Source organism: Planococcus citri, chromosome 2 (genome assembly GCF_950023065.1).
Source record: "Planococcus citri chromosome 2, ihPlaCitr1.1, whole genome shotgun sequence".
In the NCBI taxonomy this organism is placed as follows: domain Eukaryota; kingdom Metazoa; phylum Arthropoda; class Insecta; order Hemiptera; family Pseudococcidae; genus Planococcus; species Planococcus citri.
In genome coordinates this window covers 73,933,319-73,960,531 of record NC_088678.1, presented here as the reverse complement: position 1 = coordinate 73,960,531, position 27,213 = coordinate 73,933,319, and the positions used below count along the sequence as shown (strand labels likewise).

The window sequence follows — 27,213 nt, the reverse complement described above, 5'->3', positions numbered from 1 at the left end:
GAATGTCAGAATCAAGCGGTAGCGACTGTGGTGGTCGACCCTACACGCTGAATTATGAGCACGCGGCGGAGTCGTCTATAAATTTATAGTTAGGGCGTCTTTTATTGCTTTTATGGCCAGGAAATGTCGGAATTGTGATGACAGAGGTGAAGGGTATGAGCTTTAAATTTCATCACGGCCAGCCAGTAATGTTATAAGCGTCACTGGTATGAAAAACACTCCTCACTTTGTGTGCGCTGGGGGGATGGGGGTTGGGGCTGCTGCGGCGTTTTCTTTCCTCCGTAGTATAGTGTGGCATGGCATAGCGTATAGCATAGCATGGCACCGAACGACGAGCAAGCGAGCGACTCTTCTTCCTCACTCGGCGTACTCCAGTGTTACCTTATCTTTCGCACAATAACGTAAACTTCACCACACACTTTTCCAAACAGCAACGTTTCGTTATGTGTCTTCCGCCCCCCAACGTAGCCCAGCCCGGTGTGTCGACACTTGGGCCCCCTCCCCCGACCACCGCGTCCGTCGTACTGTCCGTCCGTCCGCCGCGTCCGCGCCGTCCCTTTTTACAACAATACACTTTTTCTCTTAATGTTCGTTCTCTCCCGTGCAAAATCCATTCAAAAAGACGGACCAACAAAATTTATGCATGCGAATTAAAGTAAGTTATTTACAACCGTTCGAATTTTGCCATGCTATGATTGTAATTTATGTTTGTTTTGCGATAAAGACAGCGTGATAGGGATTAAAGAAGAAGAGTTACCGCCTCGATTTATTCTAGTTATGTTACGCCGTTATATACATGTCTTGTTGACGTTTCAGTATTAGCGAGGCTAAATTATTGTATCGTTATTTTTGCTTTTGTTGTACTGTTGTGTGTGCCACCGCGCGCCGCATAGCGTATAACTATATAGATGTATCCTATAGTCGTATAGGTACCTAGTTACCTTTTTTTTATTTTTCCATTTTTTTATTCGGTCACTTTTCGTATGTGTGGGTTTTTTTGCCTGTGACCCTTCCCTGCCCCTTCACCGTACATGGATGTCAATGCGATGAAAGTTTCCCCTTTGAACCTTGTGAAGTCTTGCGAAGTGACCAAACTTTCTAGTGAATTGTTTTCATGTAGGGAAGAACGATGCCAGTGGTAGACATGTGCTCTTAATAGGAAATTCTTTGACCTTTGCTCATAAATGTCAAAGTCAAGTGATATTGATGACACTGATTAGTTAATAAATACACCTATGCTTGAAAAAATGGAGAACTCATTTCCAGAATTGTATTTGGGCTTGAAACCTTATGTAGATTGAATATACTGAGAGTACTGGAGTACTCAATATGTCGTATTTCATTCCCCTAATACATATCAAGCGTTTGTTGATATCCTTGGAAAGCTTGGCGAAGAAGAAAGTTCGGCACAATGTTTACAGATTTGATCACTCTGAGCACAGAAGAAAGCTGAAGATGAAGTTTCATAGTCACCATATTTTAGAATCTTCAATTTTGAAATTTGGACTGCTTATAAAAGGTGAAGGAATCAAGCAAGTATAAAATCTTCACCTTCGGAGTAAGAATCAGATGGAGTTGAGTAAGGGGGGGGGGTAACCTGAAGAAAAATGCTTTCAATCGTGTGACACATGAAATTAGTATGTTTTCGATATCGCTGAACACGAATATAGCCTTAGTTTTTCAAATTGACCTAGGCCGTGAATGGGTCCAACCAAAAATCTGACGTCATATTCGTGTTCAGCGTCACCTGATGTGTCACACGAAAAAAAAACATATTTTGAACTTTTACCCCATTTGGGGAGGTTCTGGGGGCCGTGGGGTGGGGTCCAATCAAAAATCTAACGTCATATTCGTGTTCAGCGTTACCAAAAACATACAATTCGATATATCACATGCCCCAGATTTTTTTTTGAAAGTTCTGCCCAAAATTGAGGGCGGGGGTGCTCCCCCTCTATCTAGAGATCCCATCTTGAAACTTGAATACTTCATAAAAGCATTAAAAGTTACATTTATGGAAATTTTTTCAGAATTTCAAATGGTAGCTACCACTTAAAGCGCCATATTGAAATTTGAACTTTCAATTTGAAAGTTCAACTTTCAAATTTTAAAAATTTCAAAATGCGTGAAAAGTTTAAAATTCAATACTCTTTCGAACCGTGAAATCAGTTTTGATCAAAGTATCATAGTTTTGGAGGAATGCGCTGCTGAAGTTGAGTAGCTCGAGACAATGTGAAAATAATGGAAGCCTCCCCCCACCCGCCCCACTGAAAGGGCTGGGACCAAACTGATTGCGGGTTTCTTACTTACTGGGTGGGTAGATATTGTAAAAAAAATTTGAGCGAAATCGAAAGACATGACTTTCAAAATCGCATTTTTTTGGTCGAATTGACATGGACTGAGTCGGATTTGGAGTTAGTTGGTTGGAATCAGAATCAGACAATGTACAATGTACATAGCAGGCTCAGCTTGTCAAGATTACTGATCAGAGTCAGGAGGTAGTCAACATCAGAGAGTTAGTTAGTTGGTCTGTCTGTCAGTCAGTCAGTCAGTTGGTGGTGGTCAGATTTGAAGTTGATCAGTGGAGGATGAATCAGTTGGATTCAGAGTCAGTCCATCAGTCGGAATCATAGTTAATCAATTGCAATCATATTTAGCAAGATTCGGAGTTGGGTAATCATAATCAGATTTGGGGCCAATCAGTTAGAGTAGAATTTTTTGGTACTGAGGAATTAAATTCAATTAAATTGCCCAAATTGTCTAAAAAATTGGATTTGTCTATCAGTCAGTCAGTATTTGAATCCTCATACTCAGATTCAGGTTCAGAAACAGATTCTGAGGTTTACATTCGGATTTAGATTTTTAGTTTCAGATTCTGATTCTGATGATTCAGTTTCAAATTTAGATTCTGATACAGGGACTGATTTTCAGTTTCAGAATCAAATTGAGATTCAAATTTTCATATTTGGAATTTATTATTTCAGTTTCAGATCCATTCAGTTTCTGATTCTGATTCAGACTTTCACATTCTTAGATTCAGATTATCATCATCATCATCTTTATTTATTGCTCCAGTACATAAAGTACTATTACAAAATTGTATTAATTCAGGTAATTCGGCTTCAGTTTCAGAATCAGATTGTAGTTCAATTCTCATAATTATTCAGAATTCAATTTCAGGTTCTGATTTTGATGATTAAGAATCAGATTCTGATTTCAATATTATTCAGAAGTCAGTTTCAGTCTCAGATCTAGAATCTGAATCATCTCATATCAAAACTCTCACATTCACATCTTCATATTCAGATTCCCATATTCAGGTTCAGGGACTGATTCTCCGGATAACATTTGGATTCAGATTCCGATTCTGATTCTGATTCCGATTCTAATGATTTAGTTTCAGATTCAGATTTCGACATTCTCAGATTCAAATTCAGGGACTGATTCTCAAAATTGATTCACTGACTCAGGTTCTGATTCTGTTTCAGACTATTTGGCTTCAGTTTCAGAATCCGATTCTGATTTGAATTCTCATATTATTCAGAATTCAATTTCAGTTTCAGATTCTGATTTTAATTGAAATTTTTACATTCTCAGATTCAGATTCAGGGATTGATATCCCTGATTCGAATTTAGATTCTCTGATTCTGATTCGGATGATTCGGCATCAGTTTCAAAATCAGACTGTAATTCAAATTCTCTTATTCAGAATTCAATTTTAGTTTCCAATTTTCATTCAGTTTTGGATTCAGAATTCTGATTCAGATGATTCAAAATCAGATTCTGATTTCAATTGTTATCTATATGTTATATTCAGAATTCAGTTTCAGATTTGAAATCTGAGTCATCTTAAATTCAGATTTTCACATCTTCAGATTCAGAGTCAAGTTCTCAGTTTCAGATTGTGATTCTCTGATTTAGATTCGGATTCTGATTCTGATGATTCGCCAACATTTTCAAAATCAATTAAATGTCAGTCTCAGATCCATTCGGTTTCTGGTTCAGTTTCAGATCTAAAATGTAAATCATCTCATATTCAGATTTTCACATTCTCAAGTTCTAATTCTAGTTGTTCTCAGTTTCAGATTTCGGTTCAGATTCTTGGATTCATTCTGTCTTGTCCTGATTCTCGGGTTTGATCAAGGTTCAGGTTGAGATTCAGTTTTAGATTACATTTAGGTTCCGATTCAGATCACCAATTTCTCTGATTCAGCTTTTCAGATTTAGATTCGGATTCTGAGATTCAGGGCCAGATTCAGATTCTGAGATTCAGGGCCAGATTCAGATTCTCAGGTTCAGGTTCAGATTTCCAGATGCGAATTCTGATTTTTATTCAGATTCTAACATTTTCAGATCCGGGTATTCAGATTTAGATGCAGGTTCCCAGATTCTCAGATCCTGACACAGACTCTCAAATTCTGATTCAGGTTCTCGGGGTCAGATTCACATTCAACTACTTAGTCAGAATCGAGCTGAGTTTCAAGAGCAAAATGAAAATCTTCTCTGATAGAGGTGAAAAATTGAAATTATGGTTTCTGCTCGTTTTTGACACTTCGAATCGGTTAAAAATTGGATGTTGAGGCGGTCTGAGACCAATTTTTTTCCTTTAGTCGTGTAATAGGTGGACAAATTTTCATTTCCCTTGCCTCCTCTTACCTATGTAATGTTGCGAGACTCGAGTATGGATTTGAGATATAACTGAAATATATTTTGGTAATTTTGTACGAATATTGATCAAATTCGAAGGGGTCACAAATGCGATGAATTTGACCTTTTGTTTGTGAGTGCTGAATTTCCCCCTCAAATGAAAGTTTTCTTAGAATAGAAAATCTAAAAATCTACCAGTCTTTTTCGAAGTTTTGAGTGCCTTGAAATCGTCACCCATCGAGTATGAGTGTTTTGGAGGGGAGAAAAGAGAGTAGATCATATAGCCAGGGATAATAGTTTTTTTTTTCAATATTTGTAAGTGTGACCCACGAAGAGCATAAGTAACATTAAACTTACATAATTTCTAATGATATTTACTTATGTAACTACTGAATAAAAATCTTCAACTTATTTTTACGTACTTGAACTAATTCATCGCTGCGATATTTGTTTTAGGAACAGTCTGTGGAATCCTGAAAATGAAAACAAAATCTTAGCAGTTGTAAATCGTTGCGGATTTTCGATACCTCCTATTGTACGTTTGAGCTCTAAGGGTTGCTAAATGTTCGTTACGAAGACGGTAAGTACGTAATTAATTAGTTGATTCGAGAGATGCTGCCTCGTACTAGCGTACATAATAATGAATTTTATAACTAAAATCCGAACACTGGTAACGAATTTGTTGCAGTGTTATGCTACACGTAGGTATAGTAATAATAATATGTGTATTTATTCGAAAGGTAAACATTTATTCTAATGCTTTGCCTCGATTGCCTGCTCATTCGCTCACACGTGTACCATACCTAACATAACAAAATGCAGTGGGTGAAGTATCTAACACGAGAGTAACTAAAATTACCACCTTTGCTCTGCAATTGGAGACTTCATAAATTCAACAGTTATCTTATTTTATTGCTCCCTCGTATTATTTTCTTTGTTTATTCAAACTCTAACTGTGTACAAGTGAGCATGAGTGATTGTATATATTTTGTAAACGAGTATTATGTGTAATGTGTGAGTGAAAAAAGGCCCCAAATCGAATACTATCTAATAGAAATGTATGTATTACGGATGAAGCATAATAGGAATATAGGTATTTTTTTTACCGGCAACGTTAAAACGCGATCAAATCGCGCGGTTTGAAAAGATGGATGCGTCAATACATAGAACCGTCAAATGGTTATTTTTTCCCCTACGCCGCAGCTCGATTGCTGCTGAATGCGGATGGTGTTGTTAATTGAGACAAATAAGCGTGTAGAAACAGGTGTATAGCCCTTTATACACATACAATAAATACAGATGCGCAGGTCGGCGTATATTATAGTTCATTATTGAATTAACCTTCGCTTCGATATATTGTACATTAATAAGAGTAGATACCTATTACACGATTTGGATTTTTGCATTCGATGATGACTGTGTTTGTTTGTTGTAGTTTTCATTTTTTCGACGTTTAAATATTGACGAACTCGTACATATGTAAAAAGTGATGCATCGAATGGTACTCTGTGTTGCATTGGTATTACGAATATAATGTTATTTTTTTCGATTTGACCTCTATTTTGCTCCCAGTGTGCTCAGTGAAAACTGGGAGGTTGGGACGAATTGGATCAAAAAAATATGGTCACATTCTCGTCCTCTTATTCAATGAGTTTATCCGTATTTGAGTCAACTTTCAGGCAGTCCCCCTAAGTGTGTGTGTGTGTGTGTGTTTTTATCAGCAGATTCATCAGAAAAAAACAAAAAAATTGAAGATTTGCTGTTCGTAGGAATTTTTTTCAACTTTCGCGAATAGCTGTATCTTGTTTGCACCCTCTCCCCTCTCCCTCCACCCCTCCTTCCCTCCCTTCGAATCCGCATTACATCATTTCGAGCTTTTATGAAGCTTTCAGCAATATTTACGATTTTTCTAGGATTTGCACATTTTTAGCCAGAAGGCGTGAAAATTAATTTCGGTAGCTGAAAAATAGAGTCGTGGCTTATTTTCGACTGTTTTATAGAGTTCTCAGAGCGGACACCTAGAATGTGTATTTTTTTGAATGTTTTTTCTTATAGGTGAATCTGCTAAAGTGATGATACATCCGGATACCCGCCTGAAAACCAGCTAAAATGTGGACAAACTCGTTAATTATGTCGAAAATGAGCCACAGCTCCATTTTTAACTGCCCAAATCAATTTCCACGTCTTCTGCAGATGTTTAAAAATTTTGGATAAATCGAAAATAATCAATTTTGGATTTTCAATAATTCTTCAAGAATCGAAAAATATATTTGGGTTGCTGAAATTTTGGTTATCGGGGGTTTCCAGGGACGAAACTAGGAAGGCAGACCATCCCCCCCCCAGTCGTCAAATTTTGAAAAAACTGGAAAATTTCAAATAAATCGGCAAATAAAAATAATTTTTAGACTCGATGAAAAAGCTATTTTGCTGAATTTTTTAGAACTTGAATTACACATTTTTGAAAGATTTTATCTTCGCATTTTGCAGTGAGGTTCTTGGAATCAAACTCAGATTTGAGTTCTCAAAGAGGGAGAATTTTCTCCAAAAAATTGTAGTTTTTTTCGCTCCAGCCCGAATCAATCAGTTTTGGGGCTGACCTTGAAAAGGCCATTGCCATCAAAATCCAAGTCCAGGACCACTTACGGGCAGTTGTCTTGGAACCGGGATCTTGAAATTGAGAGTTCTGAATTGAATTGGGGTGCAAAATCGGATCTCGAAATTTGGGGTTTCGAAATCAAGCCCCCTGAAATTAGGGTTTTGAGATAAGGTCTCAAAATAGGGTCTTGAAATGAAAGCATTTGGAATCCAGGTATTAGAATTAGAAAATTGGACTTGAATTGACTCGCATTGTGGCCTCATAATATGAGTCTCGAGATCGAGGTCCTAGAATATGGGTCTCAGAATCAGAGGTCTCGGAACCAGGGTCTCGAAACTGGGGGTTCAAAATAGAATCAGGGTGTCAGAATTAGAGTAAGAGGTAGTGAAATGCACCAGGGTAGTAAAATGGACCACCAGTAGTTTCAGTGATATCCACTAGCGCAACCTGGTGAGAAATGACAGAAACTGGTGTTATTTGTACCTAATACTTCATTTTAGGTGACCATCACTCATTATTTCCGACTTTCGAAGTGATAAGGCAGTTTGTTTGAAATGTGTGAATTTCCCATTTTCAATAAAAAATTGAACATTTTGATTGGAATGCAGATTGTATTTTTTGTAATTAATTTTTTGGTGAACGATAACTTGAGTTAAGTAGTACATACTTTCAGCTTTATTTTCATCTATTGGACATATTTTTTTGGCTCGAGTTTTCATTATGAAATTCATCTGTAATGTATTTGTATCTGTCATACTTTGTGAGGTAGTAAAATGGACCACAACAATAATTCCTATTTTTTGATTAGATTTAGGCAATTGCGAAGTAATTTGATTCAATCTTCTTAAACTAGACATATTTACCTATCATTTAAGCCCTCGATGACCAAAAATGGCCAATTTGGTGAAAAGTAACCACAAAAATAAAAAAAGCTAAGGTGCTCTATTGTTCTACCATTTAAGTGTTTTCATGCGTTTTTTAAGGTGTTTTTTGCTGTGGTCCATTTTACTACCCCACAAAGTCAGACCCCCTTTTTTGATACCTTCGCCAAAATGAAAATTGCTCCACCTGTATATAAATTGTGAGGTAGTTTTAATAAATATTATTAAACTAGACACATGTATCTATCATTTAAGCCCTCGATGACCAAAATTGGTCAATTTGGTGAAGAGTAATCTCAAAAAAGGCTTAGGTGGTCCATTTTACTACCACTTACTCTATCGAGACTTTGAAATGAGGGGCTTCGGACGGGAGGTCCCAGAAACGAGGTTTCAAAATTAAGGTCTTGCAATGGGGGGGGGGGGGGGGGGTTGCGAGGTTATGGAATCAGGGTCTGGAAATTGAGGGTACGAAATAGAATTTGGGTTTTTGGAATGGGTGCTTCGAAATGGAGGTCATGTATAGGGGGGGGGGGGAGGAGGAGGAGGAGGAGGAGGCGGAGGAAGATACTGATCCAAATATTAATAAATCCTCATCAGAATTAGGGTCTGTAAACTGAGGCCTCAAAATAGAATAGGTGTTTTAGAATTGGGGCTTCGATATGAGGGTTTGGGTTTTCGGATTAGGGTCCCATGAACGAGGTCTCGAAAACGAGGTCTTACAATGAGGGGTGAGAAGAGATTTCGAAATTCAAGTTCTTTAAATCAGAGTCTGGAAACTAAGGTTTCAAAATCGCATTGGGGTTTTTGGAATAAGCATGAGCTTCGAAATGGAGGTCTTGAAAGAGGGGTTGGGGAGAAGAAAGATTTTGGAATTAGGCTCTGGAAACTTGAGGCTTCAAAATAGAATAGGGGTTTAAGAATTGGAGCTTCGAAATGAGGGTTTTTGGATTAGGGTCCCATGAATGAGGTCTCGGGGGGGGGGAGGGGAATTTGGAAATTTAAGTTCTTTAAATCAGAGTTTGGAAACTAAGGTTTCAAAATCGAATTGAGATTCTTGGAATAGGAGCTTCGAAATGGAGGTCTTGTAAGAGGAGGATGAGGACGGAGATTTTAGAATCAGGGTCTCTAAACTGAGGTCGCAAAATAGAATAAGAATTTTCGAATTGGGGCTTCAAAATGAGGGTTCTCGGATTGGGGTCCCAGAAATGAGGTCTCGAAAACGAAGGTTTACAACCGAGGGGGGGAGTCGAAATGAGGTTTTTTGAATCAGAGTCTGGAAACGAAGGTTTCGAAATCGAATTGGAGTCGAAGTCACCAAATCGGATCTCGAAATCAAGGTCTCAAAATTGGGTCCTAAAAACCCGGATTTTAAAAATTTGGTCTCAAAATCAAGGTCTTGAAAATTGTGTACAAATTTTCAGCAAAAAAAAAATTACCTACTCTAAAAATCACTTTAAAATTGCCCAAAAATGTAGACCACTTAAGATTGAAAAATGACTCAAAGTTTTCGAAAGTCCGGCATAATTTCAAGAATTGATCGTGAAATCGTGATTTCTTATGCGTTTTCATCAAAAGTTGGATAAAATTTGATAGACATAATATCAAAAATTCATGGAAATTTTTTTCAAGTTTTCAAAAGTTCAACATACGCAATATTTGATTCTTTACTCTTTAAGATGACGGTCCAGATACTTTGACAAAAAGCAAAATACAAAAAAAAATTCTAATGAAGATGAAGAGTGAGAATTGGTATCATTTTTTCAGGTAATAATTTTGATTAATTTCCAGCGATAAAAAATGATCAAGGAAAACTTGTACTCTGCTACTTGCTAACATCATAAATAGTTCCATTTTTGTAGCTAAACTCTCGTAGGGGATTTCTCTCTGTAGTGGTCAGCTTTTCCTGCCGACGATGGTTGGGCTTTCAAGAGAGAGGCACCCAGACCAACCAAAGGACAAGAGACGACATATATGGTGAAATATTTACCAATTAAATCAACCTTCTAAATGGATTAGGAATTTAAAACCGATAACGCGATATAGCGAAAACGAGAGTAGCGAACGTTTAGCGTTTGATAAACGCATTAATTATCGCCGACAACATAGGTAGGTGCAGGATGGGCCATGCCAGCCATACTCGTAGCTATTTTACACGTACTACGTAATATAGGGTTGAATCAATAAGTTTTATAGCATCTATGTACCAATTTTATACGTCGTTTGTATAAAGTTAAAACAGCGAAGAGAGAGAGAAAAAAAGGCCAAAATGCGACAAAAAAAAAGAACATCGGTAATGGTAGTTCAAAAAACACCATCACACAGAAACACAGACAAACTCGTACACAGATACAAGATGAGGTGACATATAAAAAGAGAAAGCAGATCGGTGCGGTGGCTGCTGCGTCGCTTTGGCTTTTTGAATGGCGTGGCGGCGATAGGCAGGCAAATTGTACAAACTAGTTGATTTAGTATAATGGACGATTATCGGATATATGTATTAGCCTACGAGAGAGCCGCTAATGTTAACGACGTTCGTGCATAATTTCCGTCATTTTATTATTACTATTATCATTTGTTAAGCGTTAAAAGATTCGTATTTATTAAAAGCGAACTAACTAACGATACCGCTGTACTGCCTGCACCGGCAGCAGCCGCAGCCGGAGATGGTCGCGAAGCGACCGACGACGCGTACACATTTAATTACTTATATAAAGCGTTAGCAAAAATGATGGTGGTCGTATTTTAAAACTATATATTGAACATTTCGGTAGCGCGGTGGTCGTGACAGCAGCTTTTTACGAGGCTGCAAAATATTATTGTGTACGGTTATAGCCGGCACATCGGCATCGGCTTCGGCAGCCAGGCAAAAGCAGCAGCCTCCCCAGTTTAGTGCAGTACTCACTATATACTATGCTATACTATACACTATACTATACATACAGCGTGTAATAATTTGTAAAAAGATTAGTTAGCATCTGTTAGCGAACTGTTTTCGTTAATGGATTCGTCGTTATTCGATAACGCGCTGTACGTAGCCTTTTCGTTATTTATCGCGTATTACGCGTCCGCACGCCTATCTCTTCTCCATATACCAGTCCATGGTACTATCGTAGTACTCTCTAGCTCGCGTCTTCTCCTCTCCGCCATCCCAGTCTGTGTGTCACACAACGTGGCCACATACTATACGAGAGTATGCCCGAAAATTCATGTATGCAGTACGACTACCTAGTACCTATCCTATCTCACTTCGTACACGATAAACTTTTAATTAGTGTATACTTTGTTTAATCAATAGCGCATCGTACCTACACGCTAGAGTCGAGTACGTACCTATAGTATAGGTATCTATTACCTATAAATAGGTATTATTTTTGCCTTTATACGCGGACTCAAATACGCAGAATATTATTTTATCATCGATATGCCGCAGCATATCCATTATAATTTGAATACCACATAAGCATAAATATGGTGAAAAGTACACTTTTTCAGTTCTTCCAGGTGTAGACAAAAATGCATCCAGTTAGGTAGTAAAATGGTCAGACGGATTCGGCCTTTTGACTTTTGTTATTTTTAGAGTAACTTTTTTGGATTTTGAATTAATGCTGAATCAACGTCTTGACTATTTTCTGATTTTGAATCGATTTAGACAAGTAAGATGCTTTTTGTGCCGAGAATCTGGCCAAAATTTTCAATACCTTGATTTTGAGGCCGAATTTTAAAACTTTGGTTTGTGCAGGTCCCAATTTTGAGACCTCGATTCCGAAACCCAGATTGATTTCGGGATCCAATTTGGTGACTTCCACTCCAATTCGATTTTGAAACCTTAGTTTCCAAACTCTGATTTACAGAACCTAATTTCTAAATGCCCCCCCTCTCGCCATTGTAAGACCTCGTTTTCGAGACCTCATTTCTGGGACCCTAATCCGAGAACCCTCAATTCAAAGCCCCAATTCTAAATCTTCTATTTTGAGGCCTCAGTTTACAGACCCCGATACCAAAATCTTTCTCCCCCTCCTTATAAGACCTCCATTTTGAAGCTCCTATTCCAAAAACCCCAATTCGATGAAACCTCCGTTTTCAGACTCTCATTTAAAGAACTTAAATTTCAAAATCCCCCCTCCATCATTGTAAGACCTCGTTTTCGAGACCTCATTTCTGGGACCCTAATCCGAGAACCCTCAATTCAAAGCCCCAATTCTAAATCTTCTATTTTGAGGCCTCAGTTTACAGACCCCGATACCAAAATCTTTCTCCCCCTCCTTATAAGACCTCCATTTTGAAGCTCCTATTCCAAAAACCCCAATTCGATGAAACCTCCGTTTTCAGACTCTCATTTAAAGAACTTAAATTTCAAAATCCCCCCTCCATCATTGTAAGACCTCGTTTTCGAGACCTCATTTCTGGGACCCTAATCCGAGAACCCTCAATTCAAAGCCCCAATTCTAAATCTTCTATTCTATTTTGAGGCCTCAGTTTACAGACCCCGATACCAAAATCTTTCTCCCCCTCCTTATAAGACCACCATTTCAAAGCTCCTATTCCAAAAACCCAAATTCGATGAAACCTCCGTTTTCAGACTCTCATTTAAAGAACTTAAATTTCAAAATCCCCCCTCCCTCATTGTAACGCATCGTTTTCGAGACCTCATTCCTCGAACCCCAATCCGAAAACCCTCCTATTCTATTTTAAGGCCACAGTTTACAAACTTTCTTGATTCCAGAATCACCCTCCCCCCCCCAAATACAAGACTTCCATTTCGAAGCTCCTATTCCAAAAACCCCAATTCGATTTTGAAACCTTTGTTTCCAGACTGTGATTTATAGAGAACCTAATTTCAAAATCTTCCCCCGCCCCCTCATCATAAGACTTCGTTTTCGAGACCTCATTCCTCGAACCCCAATCCGAAAACCCTCTTATTCTATTTTGAGGCCTCAGTTTACAAACTTTCTTGATTCCAGAATCTCCCCCGCCCCCAAATACAAGACTTCCATTTCGAAGCTCCTATTCCAAAAACCCCAATTCGATTTTGAAACCTTTGTTTCCAGACTGTGATTTAGAGAACCTAATTTCAAAATCTCCCCCTCCCTTAACATAAGACTTCGTTTTCGAGACCTCATTTCTGGAACCCCAATCCGAAAACCTGAATTTCGAAACCCCAATTCTAAAGCCTCTATTCTATTTTGAAGCCTCAGTTTACAGACACTGATTCCAAAATTCTTTCCTCCTTCTCCTCCTCGCCCCCCCAATTACAAAACCTCCATTTCAAAGCTCCTTATCCAAAAACCCGATTCGATTTTGAAACCAGTTTCCAGACTCTGATTTAACCCTCTCTCCCTCCCTCCCCCCATTTCGAGACCTCCATTTCGAAGTTCCTATTCCAAAAATCCCAATTCTATTTTGAATTCATAATTTCCAGACCCTGATTCCAAAACCTCGCACCCCCACTCCCTCCCACATTGCAAAACTTCAATTTTGAGACCTCGTTTCTGGGACTCCAGTCCGAAGACCCCCGCTTCAAAGCCTCGATAATTCTAAAACCCTTAATATATTTGGAACCCCTAGTTTCGAGACCCTGATTCCGAGACCTCCGATTTTGAGACCCATATTCTAGGACCTCGAACTTGAGACTCGACTATGAGGCCACAATGCAAGTCAATTCGAGTCCAATTTTCTAATTCTAATACTTGGATTTCAATTCCTTCATTTCAAGACCCTATTTTGAGACCTTATTTCGAAACCCTAATTTCGGGGGTCTTGATTTTGAACCCCAAATTCGAGATCTGATTTTGCACCCCGATTCGATTCTGAAATCTCAATTTCCAGATCTTGGTTCCAAGACAACTGCCCTTCCTCCCCTCCCATTCGAATGCCTTGATTTTGAGACACTATTATGAGACCCTAATTCAAGTTCAAATCAATAATTTTAATATCCCGATTCCAAGGCACGTATAAGTATGCATTTACATATATGTATCAAGACTCCATTCAAATGCCTTGATTTTGAGCTCGTACCAGTTTTGAGGCCCTTTTTCGTGACCACTACTTACCCTGATTAAATTTTGAAACCTCAATTTCAAGACTCTGATTACAAGACGATTATTTTGAAGACATCTCTGTTTTAAGACCTCCATTTCAAAACCCAGTTATGAGATCCCCAATCCTAATTCAAACTCTCAATTTAAAGACTCCGTTTTTAGAACACTCATCCGAAGGTCTGGATTCCGAGACCTCAATTTTGAGGCACGAATTTCAAAATCCCATTCGATTCTGAAACCTCAATTTCAAAACTCTTATTCCGAGACTTCGATTTTCAGACCCAATTTTTTAAAGCCCCAATTCAATTCTTTTCAAACGCTTAATTTCAAGACTCCGATTCCCAGACCTTCGATTCAAGACCAAATTTCAAAACTTCGATTTCGAGACCCATTTCTAAGACCCTAATTCAATTCCTTTCAACCCCTTAATTTCAAGACTTCGATTCCCAGATATTCATTACAAGACCGAAATTCCAAAACTTCGATTTCAAGACCCTGACTTTGAGGCCTCAGTTTTGAGACCCATATTTCAATTGAATGCCCTGATTAATATTGTCATCGTTTCTTTCCTGATTGTTTAACTTGATTTTAGTTAATTTTTGCGAAATTTTCTGACTTTTTTTGGTGAATATGTGTTTTTCAAATTGAAAAAACATGACATGCATCATAATAATTATCTATCTTAGGTACCTCTACCTACATTTATGTTTGTTTGTCCAATATGTACAAAGCTGTCTATAATCAGTCGATAATTCAGTAAATAGACAACTCGGACTGAGCACTTAGGAGGCATCGATCTATTCTCGATCAGAACAGTTTACGTAATGATATATGAGTGGATGCGGATTTCATTCATAAATCACGTCTAATGGCGGCATATCTCTGTGTACAGTGTGTACCTACTTACTTACGATTAGACTTACTCCAGTACCTAACCTACTACACATAGTAGGCCTACTACAAACGAGGACCACAGCATCAGAGCCCGTATATAGAAAATACTATACGCTTAAATGCCATCAACGCGTAACTATAGAGAGTAATAACTAATCGTAATAGTACCTACCAGAGATACACACAAGACGAGTTCTCTACGTACGAGTATAAGTATACCTACTTGTTGTGATGTCGTTCGTCCTGTCCTCGTACAACCTTGACATTTTTTTTTCGTATTTTATTTCTAATCGGTATAAATTCGCCGTCATAGCTTTTTACCCAAGAGTTGTCAGTTGTCATTTTGAAATTCATAAATTCGTATATAACTCTTAAAGAGTCGCCTTCGTCGCGTAACATCACGTTCTCTCTATATATCGCCATTTAGTTAGATGTATGGTGATGGTGTATAGTCGTATGTAGATGGATACTCGTATATTAATCCGCACCCAGAGTAATATTTCATGTACTTGGAAATGAGAGAGAATGAAAGAGAGAAGGATGGAGAGAGAAAAAAAACTTGATTAGATGAGGAATTTTTTGCCGCAGCAGCCGCCGCGTCGTCTGTATAGAAATGATGCTTGGCGGCGGTATATATTGATGATTTGTGATGGGTGGTGAAGTGAGGTGAGGCAGGGTATTGAGTTATTGATATTGAGGTAACTAATGCACTTGCAGTCTTGAAGAGAAAAATGTTTGATTGAACGGCTTGCAAAATAACGTTGGTAATTAAATTTCCGATTCAGTCGTTCTTGAATGAAACTTTCAAGTTTCGGGATTTCATCTCTGCCTAAACAATTTTTCAGAGATTCATTCGTTCGTGAATTATTTTTCTCTTAAATCGTTCGCGAACGAATTGAACCTGATTGGACAAAACCTGTTGAATTGAATAATCTCATCTATCAATACCGAATCTAATTTTTCAAGGACTACAACTAACAAATTTCACTTATTAGTGATTCATTCGTTCTCGAATGATTCATAATCATTCTCGGTTCATATTGATGAATTGAAAAATGTTTTGTTTCGTCGTATCGTACGTGTTATCTGACTTTATTTACAAGCTATTCAGTCGTTCTCGAATGATTCATCTTTTCTGAGCAAATCGTTCGCGAACGAATCAATCGATATTCTCATGGATGGATTGAACAATGTTTCGTTTCGTCTTAATGTGTATCATTTAACTCGATTTTCATTCGATTCAGTCGTTCTCTAATGATTCATCATTTCTGAGCGAATCGTTCGCGAACGAATCATTCACAGTTCTGATTAATGAATTGAAAACTCTTTCGTTTCGTCGTATCTAGTGTCATCTGACTTTATTTATAAGCGATCCAGTCGTTCTCGAATGATTCATCTTTTCTAAGCAAATCGTTCGCGAATGAATCAATCGATATTCTCATTGATGGATTGAAAAATGTTTCGTTTCGTCTTATTGTGTATCATATAACTTGATTTTCACTCAATTCAGTCGTTCTCTAATGAGTCGTGTGCCATCTGATTTGAATTTCAAATGATTCAGTCGTTCTCGAATGATTCATCATTTCTGAGGGAATCGTTCGCGAACGAATCATTATCAATAAATCTGATTGATGGATTGAAAAAATCTTTCGTTTCGTGTTATCGTGTATCATATCATCTGACTTGATCTCCAAGTGATTCAGTCGTTCGCGAATGATTCATCACTCCAAAGGGAATCGTTCACGAACGAATCAGTTCAATCGCAAATCTCGTTGATGGATTGAAGAATTTGTTTCGTTTCGTTTTATCGCGTATCGTCTGACTTGATTTTCACTCGATTCAGTCGTTCGCGAATGATTCATCATTCTAAAGCGAATCGTTCGCGAACGAATCATTCACAATTCTTATTGATGAGTTGGAAAATGTTTCGTTTCGTCTTATAGTGATAGTGTGTCATCTGACTCGATTTCTTCGCGATTCGGTCGTTCTCAAATGACTCATCGTTTCTAAGTAAATCGTTCGCGAACGACTCAATCACACTTCTCATTGATGAATTGAGAATGTTTCATTACAATCATCTTATCGTGTACTGTTCAACTTGATTAGCAAGTTATGCAGTCGTTCTCGAATGATTCATTACTTGTGAGCAAGTCGTTCGCGAAGGAATCGTTCGCAATTCTTGTTGATGAATTGAAGAGTGCTTTAATTTGTCTTGTATCATCTTGTGTGGTCTGACTTGATTTTCAAGTGATCAAGTCGTTCTCGAATGGTTCATTATTTGTGACTGAATCGTTCGCGAACGAATCATTCACACTTTATATTGATAGCAGGTGTTTATTGTCAAGTTTGAAGGTTTAATCTTCAATGGAGTCCGATTCATTAGTGATTTATTCGTTTTCGACTGATTCTTTTGTCTTTAAGTTGCTCATTGACGAACCAAATCATCTTTCCTATTTTTATTGATGTGTTTGAAAAAGTCAAATGTGGCGATTTCTTCTTTCACTGGATTGCATTTTGTTATGATTCAATCGATCTCGAATGATTCGTCGATTCTGAGTGAATCGTTCGTGAACGAATTCGATCCATTTTTTAATGATAGATTTTGTCATGTACCTAATCTGTTCCTGATTTGATTTTTCATTGATTCGTTCGCGAACGATTTTCTCCATGAAAAAATCATTCGCGAAAGAATCATTCAAAATAATTGTCATTCGTCGATTAAAGAATACATATTTTTATTTCGTTTTGTCAGTTATCGCTCCCGAAGATGATTCAGTCGGTCTCGAACGATTCATAGTTTTTGAGCAAATCATTCGCGAACGAATCAGTTCTCGTTTTTGTTGATAGATTGGAAGTTTCCTATTTTATGGCATAATCTTTTACCTTTATTGGTGATTCGTTCATTTGCCATAGTTTTTTTGATTTTTCACTCTGATCAAATCGTTTGCGAACGAATCATTTTCAAAATTTTTGATAATGAATTTTAAAATGTCACGATTTGTCAATCATGAAACTCTGTCGTTTTGTTCGCTCTTGACGATTTTTGTAGCAATTTTCTGAAATATTGTAAGTGACTTTGTGTTCAGTTCAATAATTATTTGAATGGAAATTCCAAGTAATTTTTTTCAGGTTTTCGATGCATTTTTATGAACTTTTTTCTTAATATCCTATTAATTTTTGGGACAAATTTTGGCATTTTATCAATTTTTTCCCTCAATTTTGAACCATTTTCGTGGTAATTTTACTGATTTCAAAATATTGAATTTTGACTGGTTGAAATAAATGTAAACTCACCTATCAAGGCTGCTTTCTTTTCACCTTGACGACAATTTTAATCGTACTTTTGGAGGTCGTATAGAAAATAAGTACGATAATTTTCCTTCTTCTAACATTATTTTCGTAGGTATTCGAGTTAGCTATACCTACCAAGCAATCTAAACCGTTACACGGCGCGACTGAGCTGCGGTAGCTCGCTAGGCTTGCGGCTTTTCTCCGTCTCTGCGTCTGCATGTCACCCACACAGACGAAAGGCACCCAAAACGTCCATAATGTTCGCGACGACGATGGATAGAGCGTCGGTGTGGATGTTGGGTGGCGGGAGACGGGCGACGAGCGACGTTCCTGGATGGAAATTTGAAAAGCGATCAAAATTCGAAACAATTACCCGTATCCGGTGTTGTAGGCTATACACGAAAAGACGAAACGCGTCAACTTATCAAACAACGTCGTCTTCTCGACGCTTTTGTTCTTATCAGCTGACTCGGAAAGTATTCGACTGGCCAAAGAGATAATTTCGGCGCAATTATGATACGCCTATCCAAATCAATACACCGACACTAACGTCCAATATTATCGTGTTATACTTATTATACGACGACGAAGATGTCTATTTTGTTTCAGTAAAGCTTTAGTATGTACCTATATATTTTTTCTTTCAGTGTTCTTTTTCTGCTTCTCAATTCTTTGTCCATCAAAGAGTGTGGCGCTTTTTGGCTACACTATGTAGTATCTTTTGTGTATATTCATTCATACGAATTTAACATTATACAATTTATAATAAGTGTAGGTGTAGGTGTACTATACTATGTACAAGAGGAACGTCCGTCGGTTTCGATATGGCTGCCGAGTTCGAGTTTACAACAAGCGACGATCCGATCATCGTATCGTATTCATTAATAACTCGTGTCGCGTCGTCGATCTCTTCTTACCCCTCCTGTTCTCCTCATCCTCCGGTACGGTTGTCCAGTTCCAGTCCGAGCCCCAAGGTGTCTGATCAACTGACCATATTCACTAGTAGTATACTTCATGAACGACGATGATTACTTTCGGAAGTGACGCGACAGCTACGATAAAAGGTGCTGCTGGGATGTTGGTGCTTTATTATGTATCGATGATGGTGGATCGGATCCTACAAGTGCTCTGCCTAATTTGATGGCTAGCGCGAAACCATGTCAACGTTTAAATAATATTCTTGAACGTTTGTTGTTGTTGTTGTTGTTGTTTATGGTACAATGGTACATGAAGTGATGTGTAATCTCGAATCTTTCGATACGGATTGTGGGCATCGTCATTGTCGTATAATCATCATATAATCATCATCGAGAATTCGGCAGCGAGCATTCTTTATACGCGTATTACCTCAGCTGTCGTCGCGTTCGTTGGCGTTAAGACGCATAATTCTCGTATAGCTGCGATAAAGATTTTTTTTACGAGGACATTAAAGATGCTAAGCTAATTTTTTTTCGTCCATTCATGTACGAGAACGAAGATATTGAATGAACTGTTTCATACGATAGTAAATAATCGATGAACGATGGGTATATTCTACCGCGACTTTTTCTCTAAAACAATTTTTTCTAATTGAAAATTTATGTAACGTCAATTTCTCTAAAACACATATTTTCTACTAAAAATTTTGCCAACATTATTTTTTCTCTAAAACATACTTACGTATTTCAAAGTATGAAAATTTACCATTTTTGTGTCTGAATTTTTCTGAATAAAATTTCTTTTTTCAAGAAAAACCCATCCCTTGGTCTCTCGCAGAGATCTCCAAAATAGGAAAAAACTAGCAACCCGTTAACAACGCGCATAAATGCGCTACGTTTGAACGGATTCAATGTTAGAATGGGGGAAGATACATAGAATTGGAAGGAACGATATAAGAATATGGAGATGGTTTGGTGACGGTATAGTTTGTATCACAGCTTTTGGTTCATTCATTCAATTTAATGATGAATTATTCAAGGCTCACCACGTACAGGTAGCTGTGTTTTGAGCCCCAGAATTTCCTGTTTGCATTAGATTTAGTTGTAGTAGAATTTTCTGAGAAAGGAAGATTAGGTGTTGATTTTATTCAAGAATTATTTTAATCATACCTACCTTATTTTTCATCTCTCCTCCCCCACAAAAAAAAGTTCCATGTCGAATGAAACTACAATCGATCGATTTCAAAGGTTGAAAATGTGTACCAACGTCAGCTTTTTATGGTGGAGATTGAAAATACATATAATCAGGCCTTTTTTTGTATTTATTTTCTGAGGGGGACGCTAAATTGAAGTTGCAAGTCCCTAATTTTCATACACACCCCTCACCGCACTGTACATAATTTGAATTTTATACTTACTCAATTTTTGAATTCTTAAAATGTCTGAAAGTAGCATTTAGAATAACCCGAGCGAAGCGAGGGCAAAAGCTTTAGAAAATTTCCAATTCGAAAAGTAGAACAACAATTTTAATGAAAGGATTCGATTTTTCTGATCCCAACATTTTTCAAAATTGATGGGATAACTTCAATTTTTCAGAGATTTTTGAATTCTTTGGAAATTTTCTTGCTTTTCGAAGGAATTTCTGTACTACATATTTTCTTGCTTTCTTGTTACTGTCTTTCCAGTAGACACTCGGATACTGAAGTACAAACTTTGAATGCTAAATTTTAGATTCAGAGCGATTTCCAAATTTTCATCGTAAGTACCTAATTCTGATCTCGGTTTCGCTTTTTACTATTCTGATAATTCAACATTTTTTGAAAAAGTTACCAAAATTTATTCATTTTTTCTTTTTTTTCAAATTCGTTCACTTTTTTAATTTTTATGAAAATTTATCAGATATTTTCGAACTTTCCTTTGGGGGGACTGAGTCCCCCCACAAAAAAAGCCCTGCATTTAATTATTGATCAATTTAAAACTTTAACCATAGGCACCCTCCTTATTTTTCACTCCCCCCCCCAAAAAAAAAGAAAGTTCATGTCGAATGAAAATAAAATCGATCGATTTCAAAGGTTGAAAATCCTTATTTTTCATCCCAATCAAAAGAAAGTTCCAAATTACAATTTGTAAATTACATACTTTTTAGAATCACTTTAATCATACCTACGTCAGCTTTTCACGATGGAGATTGAAAATACATATAATTGATCAATTTTGAACTCTAACCATATACCATCCTTATTTTTCACTCCCCCCCCCCCAAAAAAAAGTTCCATATCGAATTCAGAGGTTGGAAATCCTTATTTTTGATTTGATCACCCCCCCTCCCCCCTCCAAAGAAAGTTCCAAACTACAATTGTATATTACATACTTTTTAGAATTACTTCAATCATTACCTTATTTTTCACTCTTCTCCCCCACCACAGAAAAGTTTCATTTGGAATGAAACTACAATTGACTGATTTCAAAGGTTGAAAAAGAGTGTACCAACGTCAGCTTTATACGATGGGGATTGAAACTACATACAATCGATTGATTTCAAAGGTTACCTTATTTTTCACCACCACCACCACCCCCCACACACAAAAGAAAAGTTCCATGTCGCATGAAACTGCAATCAATGGATTTCAAAGGTTGAAAAAGTGTACCAACGTCAGCTTTTTAACCTTTTTACGATTGTGATTGAAACTACATAAAATCGATTGATTTAAAAGGTTGAAGAGGTGTAAGTACAAAATCTTCAGGCTCAAAGCTTCCTTCAAAACTTGAACAAAAATCAATTATTGAGCTTTTTGACGAATGTTGAGCTTTTTTGAGCTTTACAGCACAATTATTTTTCAACTTTTTTCTTCAACATTCCATTTCTTGTGATGCTCTCTCAAGATATAATATACCTACTTCTTTGTGTACATGTTGAATGCGCTGTATGTAGGTTAAAATCAATTATTGGGCTTTTTTGAGCTTATGGCGCAACTTTTTTGTAAACTTTTTTCTTCGACATTTGACTTCTGTCGGTGCTCTTCCAAGGTATAATATACGTACTTCACTGTATTTATGTCAAATGCGCTACGTATAGGCAAAATCAATTATTGAGCTTTTTTGAGCCTTTACAGTGCAACTTTTAGAACTTTTGATAAAAACCTGCATATGTATGGTTCAAAAGTTATTTTTTGAGAGGTCACTGAGCAAAATTGGTTTAGCCGTTGTTAAGATCTCGCAGTCAAAAGAATTCGGTCTTACTATAAGCTTTTTGATGAATATTGAGCTTTTTTGAGCTTTACACCACAACTATTTTTGTTGACTTTTTTCTTCAGCATCCCCCCAATCAAAAAAAGTTCTATCTAGAATGAAACTACCATTGATTGATTTAAAGGTTGAAAAAATGCACCAACGTCAGCTTTTTACGATTGAGATTGAAACTACATGCAATCAGAAATCAATTATTGAGCTTTTTGACAAATATTGAGCTGTTTTGAGCTTTACAGCACAACTATTTTTGTCAACTTTTTTCTTCAGCATTTCATTTCTTTTGATGCTCTTTCAAGATATAATTTACGTACTTCTTTGTACATGTCGAATGCGCTGTGTATAGGTTAAAATCAATTATTGAGCTTTTTTGAGCTTTACAGTGCAACTTTTAGAACTTTTCATTCCACTTCTTTTGATGCTCTATCAAGGTATAATATATGTACTTCTCTGTATACATCAAATGCGCTAGGTATAGGCAAAAATCAATCATTGAGCTTTTTTGAGCTTTACGGTTCAACTTTTGGAACTTTTGATAAAAACCTGCACATCTACGGTTCAAAACCTATTTTTTGAGAGGTCACTGAGCAAAATCGGTTCAGCCATTGCTGAGATCTCCGCGTCATAAGAATCCCGTCATTGGTTAAAATCAATTATTGAGCTTTTTTGAGCTTACAGCGCAACTTTTTTGTGAGCTTTTTTCTTTGATTTTTGACTTCTTTTGGTGCTCTTTCAAGGTATAATATACGTACTTCTCTGTATACATCAAATGCGCTATATATAGGCAAAAATCAATTATTGAGCTTTTTTGAGCTTTATGGTGCAACTTTTAGAACTTTTGATAAAAACCTGCATATGTAGGGTTCAAAAGTTATTTTTTGAGAGGTCACTGAGCAAAATTGGTTCAGCCGTTGTTAAGATCTTGCAGTCAAATGAATTCAGTCCTACTATAAGCTTTTTGATGAATATTGAGCTTTTTTGAGCTTTACGGCGCAACTTTTTTGTGAACTTTTTTCTTCAACATTTGACTTCTTTTGATGCTCTTTCAAGGTATAATAAACGTACTACTGTGTATACATCGAATGCGTTAGGTATAGGCTAAAATCAATTATTGAGCTTTTTTGAGCTTTACGGCGCAACTTTTTTGTAAACTTTTTTCTTCAACATTTGACTTCTTTCAATGCTCTTTCAAGGTACAATATACGTACTACTGTGTATACAACAAATGCGCTACGTATAGGCTGAAATCAATTTTTGAGCTTTTTTGAGCTTTTTGGTGCAACTTTTCAAACTTTTGATTAAAACCTGCACATCTACGCGTCAAAACCTTTTTTTTGAGAGGTCACCGAGCAAAATCGGTTCAGCCGTTGCTGAGATCTCAGTGTCATAAGAATTCGGTCATACTATTAATATATAGATAAAATAACTGACAACCTTTTTGAAATCCAAAATATCAATCTGACAAATCAAACCAAAAACCTGCTCTGCGTGTGTGTAATAATCGCAATCCCAAACACCCCCCCCCCCTAAAAAAAAACAAAAACAGAATAAATGTAAGTATAAGGTACCTACTTAAAAATATAAAATTCAGATTTGTAAAAAATTGTTGAAAATTTTTCATTTTCTGGTCAAAACATTTCTTCTGATACCTACCCTCCTTTCACATTTTCAATATACAGCCTCTTTCGGCACCCTGTCTGTAATATTAGTCCCCATTATGTAAAGATCCTTGAGTTGAAAAACATGTTTAAAAAAATCAAAATTCCTCTCTGCTAATTGGTCGTGTCACTACATAAGTATGTAGTATGAGGCGAAAAATCGCTATTGCGAACTTGCCAAAAATTCCTGCTTTTGCCAAAATTATAAAAAAATCGCAACTTTTTGTCTAAAATGTCAAAAAAGCACTGTTTTTGATTATAATTTGTCGAAAAATACATTTTCTATCAACGTTATCAAAAAAATCCTAATATTTTTTATAAAAATGGTCAAAAAACCCCGCTGTAGGCTAAAATTTTACAAATTCATATTTTTGCCAAAATTATCCAAAAATCTTGACTTTTTGTAAAAGTTTCCAAAAAATCACTTTTTTTTTGCTAAAATGTTCAAAAGATCTGATCGCCGAAATAATAATTGCCAAGAAAGTCTCATTTTTAACAAAATTTTACGCAAGTTTCTTTTTTGAAAAAATTATTTTAAAATCTCAACTTCTGTGAAAGTGGCTAAAAAAGTCCTGTTTTTTGCCAAAATTATCCTAAAATCTCAAAAAAGTCCTGATATTTTTTGCTGAAATGACCAAAGAACTTTGTTGGTAGCTAAAATTTCAGAAATTCCTGCTTCTGCCAAAATTTCAAAGATTCCTGCTTTTGCCAAAATTATTCTAAGACATCCTTGTTATGTTTTTTGCCAAAATTGTCCGTAAAGTTATTTTTTTCCTAAATCATTGTAATAATTGCCAAAAAAAAACTCCTGCTTTTTGCCAAAATGTTCAAAAAATCCTATTGCCAAAATTGGCAAAAATTCTTCTTTTTTGCCCAAAATTATTCTAAAAAGTCCTGTATTTTGCCACATCATTATCAAAATTTATTTTTTTCGTAGTCATCAAACAAAAAGTTTATTTGCCAAAATAAATAAATTATTGTAATAAAAACTTCTGCTTTTAGCCAAAATTTTCAAAACTCCTGCTTTTTGTCAAAATTGTCAGCAAGTTGTAGTTTATTGACAAAACACTGTACTCAAAGACCTTTTTTTGATAAGTTATCCAAAAAATTCTGTTTTATGGCGAAATGGTCAATAAAATCTTGTTGTTAGCCAAAATAGTCTGAAAGTACAGCTTCTGCAAAAATTGTCAAAAAGTCCTAAAGTTTGTCAGAATTTGTCTAAAAAGTGCTGCTTTTTCCATTTTTAAAATCAATCTTCGTAATTTTATATTTTTTTCTCGATTTCTTTTTCTATTCATTTTTGCTGGTTCTCTACAAAAATTGAAAAATTCGGACCCGAAAAAAAGTGCAATTATTGATAAGTACCTTCTTGTAAATAAAATGATACCTATGTCTATCACATCTATAGATGAGATACACATCGTAAATTTTTTTCAGAATATTTAGTATGGGTAAAGGTCCTTCAAAAATGCTAAAAAATTGTTTTTTCAAACGATTTTTCTCTCTTAATGGGTCAATTTTGGTCGAAAATTCTTTTCCTCTCGCTGTTGAGCCAAATTTGGATTAAGTTGGTCAGTTTTTTTATGGTTTGTGATTTCCATTGAAAAATATAAATTGTACAATTATTTTTCATTCGACTATTTTTGGAATCACGTTTTTTCATTTACTTTTATGGGAAGTTGACCTGGTTTTTCTATAATCCTGTAAATTACCTCTTGATTTTGGGACAATAATCTGATTTTGAACCAATCCATGATCTAGAACGAATTTTAGATGACTTTTTTAGCACAATTTTGTGATTTTTTTTCAACGTTTTTGAATTTTGGTAAGGTTTGTTGAACTCGTGTGTATGGTACTTTTTGGATTTGAAAAAGATGTTGTTAAAATTTTTGAAAATTTAAATTAAAATTGAAATTTGTATTTTCTGCAATTACTGATTTTGAATTGGACTTCTGAACAATTTTTGGGTAATTTGCCCATTCTAGGTAACTTTTTGTAAGTTTGACTTGCGATATTTTCATTCTGAAGATTTTTTTTTCACCAAGCATTGTGGAAACGTGTTTAAATTGTAAAGAATGTGATAATTGTAACTGAAATGCTATAACCTCAATTTAAATTTTTTTGGTATTTGTATTTTTTATTCACAGAGCTCATGATTACAATCTTTGCTAACTTCAGTAGATTAGCGTCTTGACAACCTTTTGAACACGTTTTCTAGGATGAAATTTGACGCTCAACATTTTTTGTTCTATACATTTTTCGCATATTTCGCATAATTTTGCAATAAAAAACGCGAAAAACAAGTATTTTTTCTGTTTTTTTTTTTGTTGCAAATATGAGCCTTTTGTAGACAAAATTTCAATTTAACGGATTGGTAGGAATAAAGTACTTGTAAAAAGACACATTTTAGCGAAAACAGTTTTTGTTCCCAACCCTTCAATCCGGAGCTGTGGTGGTTTAAATTTTCATCTGTCAATGTTACTCCCACTACTATAGTGAAAAATTTTGAAAAAAATCGTGTTGAAAAGACTATGCTTTCCTTACACACACATTCCGCATGGTAGGCTACTAGAATCCCCCCCCCCCACTCATCTAGCAAAAAACGCGTTTTTTGGCTATACTGTTCAAGGCTGGGTGGGTTGAGGGGCGGAAATTCCACTCAAAAATTTTTACTGAAAGTACCTAACAATCCATCATAATTTTCCAAATCTGGGAATAAGGCTATTTCACCTATTTCACCTGGGAATATACCCTTTTGACGATTTTAATTTTTTGCCCAAATTTGATTTTTCAAAAATTCATCAAAAATTTAAAAATGTTCTTTAGCTTGTAAAATTTTGGTTGATAAGCTATTTTTGCTTGCTCTTTTAATTAGGCTTTGTCTGGTCTGAAAATTTTTTTCAGCCATTTTTGGGATTCTTTTCTTGTCAGGGTACTTTGGTAGGGCGAGTGCAAATAATCCTGCCACTGCCCTCTGCCCAAACACATCTTAAGCAATGGCTCGCATATTTTTGGGTAAACTGAACGATATCTGCAGTGACGTTACAA

General features: G+C 36.3%; 1 long non-coding RNA gene across 1 annotated transcript in view; it reads left to right on the top strand.

Annotated features, from left to right (window-relative positions):
• Positions 1-27,213, top strand: part of LOC135837703 (uncharacterized) — a 354,017-nt gene that overhangs the window by 132,458 nt on the left and 194,346 nt on the right. The window contains exon 2 of the long non-coding RNA XR_010557242.1: positions 5,101-5,224. This is a non-coding gene — a long non-coding RNA (uncharacterized LOC135837703). The remainder of the gene's footprint in view (positions 1-5,100; positions 5,225-27,213) is intronic.